We start from the raw sequence: 7,485 nt of genomic DNA on the forward strand, positions 1-7,485 counted from the left end.
ATCGGATAAGATGGATGATCATCTCAGGCAAATCGAGGGAATCTTAGGGGCATTGAAACAAGCAGGCCTCACAGTCAGGCTCCAGAAATGCAAATTCTTCATGAAGTCAGTACAGTTTTTGGGGTTAAAAATTTCCAAGGAGGGAGTACAGCCTGGGACTAGGAAATTAGAGGCGGTAGAGAAATTCTCGATACCAAAGGATGTCCATGAAGTAAGGAGGTTCTTAGGACTGACATCATTCTTCAGGAGATTTGTTCGCGGTTATGCGACTATCTCGAGTCCATTGACGACTCTGTTAAAGAAGGGGAGTAAATTCGAGTGGAACGAACAGTGCGAGAAGGCGTTCAATAGGCTAAAGGCAACATTGATAGCAGGCCCAGTCTTGAACAGGTTCGTCTCAGGCAGAGCGACGGAACTGCACACCGACTAGTACGGTAGGACTCGGAGCGATACTGTTGCAGGAATCAAAAGGAGCGTGGATAATGATCTATGCGATCAGTCGAAAATTGTCGGCGGCAGAACAAAACTATCATTCAACGAAACTTGAGCAGCTAGCGGTCGTGTGGGGGCTTGAGCGACTGAGACATTACTTGTATGGCCAAGAATTCGTAGTGGTGTCGGATTGTAGCGCAGTCGCCGCGTTGAGATCAAAAGCGAATACGCCACAGTAGGGTCGTTGGCTCAATCGAATTTCGGAGTTCAATTTCACGGTCAGGCATAGAGCAGGCACGGCTATGAGCCACGTAGATGCGCTCAGTCGAGATCCGGTAGAAGACTGTGGGGAGACGGAAGAAGATATCTATCCGACGGATTCGATTAAGAAGATCGTTCATCAGGAATTGGAGTCAGGCAATGAATATCGGATGTTACAGTCGAGCGACGAGAGTATTCGGGAGAGGATAAGACTTTTGGAGAAGGCTAGAGTAGAGAGATCGAGGCGCGAATTGAATTTGGTGCAGGATTTCATGATGCTCAAAGGAGTGCTATTCAAGGTTATCGACGGTAGGCGGTCATTCGTGGTTCCGCACGCGATGCGGAAATATATCTTAGTCATGGCACAAGATAAAGCTGGGCATTTCGGGATGGATAAAACCATGGAATTAATTAGGCGCGTATATTGGTTTCCGAGAATGCGCGAGTATGTGGCGCACCATTTGAAGATGTGTATCGAATGCATCTTCAACAAAGAGCAGTCGGGTCGTCGAGAAGGGATGTGCAATGTGATTCGACCGGAACGGAGACCCTTCGAGAAAGTCTTTATAGACCACGTAGGCCCTTTGCCGAAATCGGGAGGAAAGGAACATCTAATAGTGATGGTTGATGGGTTGACGAAATTTATCCTACTTCAGGCAGTACCGGCAACTACAGCGGCAGGCGTAATAAAATTTCTAGAGAGGGTATCCATGACGTATGGTAGGCCGACTAGGTTAGTCTCTGATCGAGGTACTGCGTATACGGCGAAATCGTTAGAGGAGTTCCTTATTGCGAATGGGGTCAAGCACGTGCTCGTGAGCACGCAATATCCCCAAATTCAGGGACAGGTAGAGCGTTTGAATAGGGAGGTAGCCAGATTATTGAGGTCTCTATGCGAGAGATCCGATGGACATGATTGGGCGAAACAGGTTCCAACGGCTCAAATGATGCTGAACTCAGTTGCTTCTAAGACGACAGGCAAATCACCATTCGAGGTTTTGCCCGGGTATCTTCCGAGATGGAATAATCATTCGCAGGCAGTGGAGGAAGTTCAGGAGAAGGTTTGGATCCCGGCGAGGGAGGCTCAGGAGGCATTTATCGAGCAAATCGAGAAAGCTCAGGATCGATATGCTTATTATTACGATAGGATCAAGTACCAGGAACAAGAAATCATTCTGGAAATCTCTTTCATTGGAGCGAGAAATTATTCTGGAAATCTCTTTCATTGGAACAAGAAATTATTCTGGAAACTCTTTCATTGGAACAAAAAATTATTGCGAACCTTTCCTCCACGCGTGCCTCTCAGCATCGCGTACTCGACATGCGAGAACACCCCATCTACTCAGCTTTACGATCCTCTGGGTCGAAAGGCCTTCGAGAGCCTGTGGTTTTCGGACTGCAAAAGAGATTGGACGATTGGTGATTTTCGATTAGGCCCGCGTTCCCGTCTAATTTTCAGAAGTCCACAACGGCGGAAGAGCTTACGTGTGGCGCTAGCCGGCACGTCTTCGTCCCTGCTGGAAAGTGCGACGGTGACCTGCTCTCGGAGCTCGTCGTGCTCGGCTGCACGAAGCTGCACCAGGTCTTTGATCAAGCGAGCCGTATCGTTTTCAATGAATACTTTGCTCATGAGCCCGTCCGGCTGTATGAGGTCGTAGAGGACGGAGCACACGATTAATGACGATTCTTGTGTATCCAGGTCGACGTCTTCCCCATCTTTGAACGAGACACCTCGGCTCCATTTGCGGACGAGGATAGCCAGTGGGATCTCTTGGAGATTCATCACGGCGTGTAGAATCAACCCGTAGAGTTCTCTTACGACGAATCGAGATGGATTTCCTCTCGCCTTTAGGAGTCGCTCGAATTCGACGCCCTTTCCGCAGAAGAAGTCGTCGTCGGCCTTCATTACTAGACATGGGAGACGATTAGGTAGTGGAAGTTATCAAGGTCTAAGGAAGAATCCCATCGAGGTCTAAGGAAGAATCCCATTCGTGTTAGACAGAAGAAACTCACGATTCTCGTCGACGACTCTCGTTAGATTTTCAATGGCGATTGCCATGTCTTCTGGAGATCCCTCCATCGAGAGCTCTTTCATGAGGATTTTCACCGTCTTCTTGTCACCTACACACGGAAGCACGACACGCTCCAAGATCTTCTCCGTAGTCTCTGGGCTGAAGCCTCGTTCCTTCCTTCAAGTCATGAGACCGTAAACGCCTGTGGCTTCAGTCACTTCGCCATTTGTTGTCGCCTCTAGTAGATCTGCGATGTCATTCGGCTGTATCTGGCTCCCGAGCTGCAAAGGGTCTTCCGTCCTAGAAAATTCCGTCAAGCGTTACTATTCTAGAATGCGAGCTGCCTGAGCCCGTAGTCGGTGATCTCGTTGCTCATTCGACGAAACTTGGATGGGTGGTCGGCGGCGCCTCCCCAATCGGTCAACAGGACATTAAGGGCGATGTCAATAACGCTCATTCCATTTGCTGCGCTGCCGCCCTGGCCTCGTATCGGGCAACGACGTCTTCGGCTGCAGAGGCGTTGGAGGCGCTGTGGAGCCTTGAAAAGCTTGGCATGACCGAGGTTCCGCCGACCACGGATTGGTCGGTGGACGAGGAGGACGCCATGCGACAGTTCAGCGAATCGGTTGCCTTCGACGGAGACCGATACGTGGTTGGGTTTCCAAAAAGACAGAGCATCGAGCTCTTGTCGAACAATCTCGACGGAGCTATGTCACGCCTGGAGCGGCGCATCAGTCAGCTGCAGCGGAATCCGGCAAAATACGAGAGGTATCATCGGGAGTTGCTGCAATTCGTTCAAAATGGTTTCGCCGTGGAGGTCCCGGAATTCGACCCGACGGATCGTTCGTCAGTCGACGGGGCATACTACATGCCGCACCACGAGGTGGTTACATCCTCTGGTTCGGTAGAGAAGTGGACAATTGTTTTCGACTGCTCGGCGCGGGAAAAAGGCGAAATTTCCCTCAATGATCATCTGCTGCCGGGCCCGAACCTCAACACTGCTGTTGAAATGTCGAATGCGTCCGGTCGCGCTCAGTGCAGACATTTCGAAGGCCTATATGAGGATAGCTGTCACACCCTCGGATCAAAGGTTGTTCCGATTCCTATGGAGACCACCGAATACAACCACCGTCAGAGCTTATCAGATGCAACGCGTAACGTGGGGAGCCGTGTCGTCAGGGTTCTCCTAGGCAGCGACCATGCGTCATCACCTGAGACGATCCGATTCGGCTTCGCCCGACCTCGCCGAGTGTCTCTACGCAGATGACTTCCTGCTGAGTTTCGATACTGTGGAACGAGCAAAGGATTTCGCCGATGACATCCGCCTCAAGCTCACTGAGGCTGGAATGAGTTTGGCCAAGTGGAAGACCAACTCCGAGGAAGTGAGAGCCCATCTTGTGACAACAGGCGTTGAGGCTGGCGACTTTGACTCGACGGCGGCGGAGTTCTTGAAGGTACTTGGTATACCTTTGTCTCCGTCCGAGGATGGTTTGTGGTTCAGAACTCCTCCCCCCTTCAATGAGCCCCTGCTTGAAGGAGCTTTGACCAAACGTCGAGTCCTCAGTATCGTCGCTTCGATTTTTGACCCATTGGGATGGCTCACACCGTATACGCTTCGAGGCAAGAAGATTATCCAGCAGCTGTGGTCGGCTGACTTGCAGTGGAATCAGGAGGTTTCGGCCGCCATACGGTCGGACCTCATGGCGTGGAGGTCGGACATGGCGGAGTTCCAAAGATTCAGCTTCGCTCGCCGGTATTCCAACCGGGAGGAGCCACCTGTCGCTCACCTCCTGCACGTCTTCGGTGACGCTTCGAAAACTGCTTTCGCGAGTGCTGCCTACATTGAAAGCCAATACTCGGACGGTGCGTAAGAATTTTCACTCGTCATGGGGAAATCCCGCCTGGCTCCCCGGGACCCTCTGTCATTGCCCCGCCTCGAATTACTCGCGTCGCTGATGGCGGTTCGTCTCAAAAAATTCATCATCGGCCGTCTGAACGTCAACTTCGAAAGAGTGCTGTTCTATACGGATTCCACGATAGCATTCCACTGGGCTACGGGAGCGAATCCGGGCAATTGGAAGCAGTTCATAAGCAATCGTGTACGGGAAATCCAAGCCGAGTCTAACCCCGAGGATTGGTCACATCCCGGGTGAGCACAACGTCTCCGACTTAGCCACACGCGGGGTCTCCGCCAACACACTGATCAGCAGTTCCGATTGGTGGACTGCTCCGGCATGGCTCCGCTTACCAATGGCCAGTCGACCGATCTCGCGACCGAATCGCGGATCGCTCACCTTGGATCCCGTTCAGAGGGAGATGCGAGCCGTTATGACACCAATTATTGTACTACACGAATCTCAGATCAACCTCGACCGCTATAGTTCAGCGGGCCGAGCGATCCGGGTCGTGGCGAAGGTCATTCGGTTCGGCTACCTGCTGCGCAAGGTGCAGATACCCACGCTCGTGGAGCTCCATCGTCGGGCAGAGACCATCATCATCCGCTGGTGCCAACAGGAATTCTTCGCCGATGAACTGAGATCGGTTACCGCGGGAGAGAACGTATCTGGCACATCAGGGTTAGCAGCGTTTCGGCTCTTCTTGGACGAGAGGGGTTTGCTCCGTGCGAAGACGCGTCTGACCGAGGGTAACTTGTTCACGCATGACGAAAGAAATGAAAGAAATCCGGTGATCATTCCCGGCGAATCGAGATTCGCGAGGCTACTCATCCTGGAAGCCCATCGAACGAACGCGCACTTCGGAGTGAATACAGTCCTTACCCAGATACGAAAGCGTTTCTCGATAACTCGCGGACGACAGATCATTAGAGGAATCTTGCGACAATGCGTCGTGTGCCGGCGGCGACAGGGTCGTCCCGGATCTCAGGTCGAGGCCCCCCTACCCGAGTCGCGGGTCACGCTCGGAGCACCGTTCGAGGTGACCGTTGTCGATTTTTGTGGTCCATTTTGGACGCGACAACGCAAGAAACTCTCAAGACTTATGTCGCTCTGTTCACGTGCTCAGCAACAAGAGCGATACACTTGGAGGCGCTACCATCCATGTCAACACCGCAAAGTCATCTTGCAATTCGGAGGTTCCTGTCAGTGCGCAAGGGATGTCGGCGTTTCATATCCGATGATGCGAGAAACTTCGTGAAAGCCGCCACCGATATCAAGCGCTTATTCAATTCGTTAAAGGACCCCGAAGTCAAGAATGCGCTTGAGGGTCGGTCGATGGAGTGGAGTTTCCTGTGCCCCCGTGCAAGCTGGCACGCTGGCTTCTACGAGAGATTGGTGGGCACGCTGAAGTCCGCATTGTATAAAACGCTCGGTCGCAGCTTAATCGGGTTCGAGGAGTTCCGAACCATCTTGAGTGAGTTGACCGCACTTGTAAACGATCGGCCATTGACTCACACGCCGTCCGACGTAGACGAACCGTCAGCACTAACTCCGGCCCACTTTCTGGAGGGCGGACCATATCGGCCAGCGCTCGCTTCGCTCCTTCCGCTCGACCAGCTGCACGGAGACGAGACGGTCTCGGCGGCGGAATTGCGAAAAGGCCTCGTTCAGCTTACTTCATACTTCAAGAACCTGTCAGTAAGGTGGTATCGGGAATACCTCACGCTCCTCCGCTCGGCAATCGCAACCCGGGGAAAACCGACGCCTCCTATACGAGTCGGGGATGTCTGCTTGCTGCGAGACGACAATTTACCCCGGATTCGCTGGCGTCTGGTACGTGTCTTGGAGGCGCACACGGGACGCGACGGCCATGTCCGCGTCGATACGGTGAAGTTTCATAATCAGCGGTCATCGCGGAGAGCGGCTCAGCTCTTGTATCCCCTGGAACTGTCATTGGTGGATACCGAGCCCGCCGTCACGCAGAACAGTCGCAACTCCGGATAAACTCTACACGACGAAGAGCAGATGATTGTATTAGATGCTAGTCGATTCATCTTACGTCATGTCAAAGGGTGGCATTGTTTGTGCAGGCACCCATTGTTCCCAACTCGTCTCTCCCTCTCTTTTTAAACTGTAAATACTGGAGAGGCCCAAGTGCCTCTGAGGGGAGTGTCAAATAACTTAAAGCGAACGCAGATTTAAATAACCGCGCGTCGAGGCAGACGTCTCTGCCGGAAGACGTTGACAATAAAATAGTCGAAAGGGAAGATTGTGGAGGAGCTACGACTCATTCTTCGTTAGGAATTTCCGAAGCAAATCGAACCGATCGTGCCACTATTCGATATCAGAATCCCACAGACCCATGAGAACCGGTCTAGCTCCGGAAATAATGCTCGGATCGCCTCGGAACTTAGTGCGTTGGATTCCTGAGACAATTTCGCACCTAAATAGCTGCATAAGAACTTCTAAAAATTGATTTGAAAATTAAAAACTGAACATTCTTCGGCCGATGCGTGACAAGAAGCGATTTTTCTCTATGGGCCCCATGAGAACCGGTCTAGCTCCGGAAATATTGCTCGGATAGCCTCGGGACTCAGTGCGTTGGATTCCTGAGACGATTTCACACCTAAATAGCTGCATAGAAACTTCTAAAAATTAATTTAAAAAGTAAAAATTGAACATTCTTCGGCCGATGCGTGACAAGAGGCGATTTTTCTCTATGGACCCCATGAGAACCGGTCTAGCTCCGGAAATATTGCTCGGATCTCCTCGGAACTTAGTGCGTTGGATTCCTGAGACAATTTCACACCTAAATAGCTGCAGAGCAACTTCTAAAAATTAATTTAAAAATTAAAATTTGAACATTCTTCGGCCGATGCGTGACA

General features: G+C 51.6%; 1 pseudogene; it reads left to right on the forward strand.

Annotated features, from left to right (window-relative positions):
* Positions 1-3,258: 3,258 nt before the first annotated feature.
* LOC100897772 (uncharacterized) lies at positions 3,259-6,604 on the forward strand (annotated as a pseudogene).
* The last annotated feature ends 881 nt before the right edge of the window (positions 6,605-7,485 follow it).

Source organism: Galendromus occidentalis, unplaced genomic scaffold, assembly GCF_000255335.2.
Source record: "Galendromus occidentalis unplaced genomic scaffold, Mocc_1.1 scf7180000077144, whole genome shotgun sequence".
Taxonomy (NCBI): Eukaryota; Metazoa; Arthropoda; class Arachnida; order Mesostigmata; family Phytoseiidae; genus Galendromus; species Galendromus occidentalis.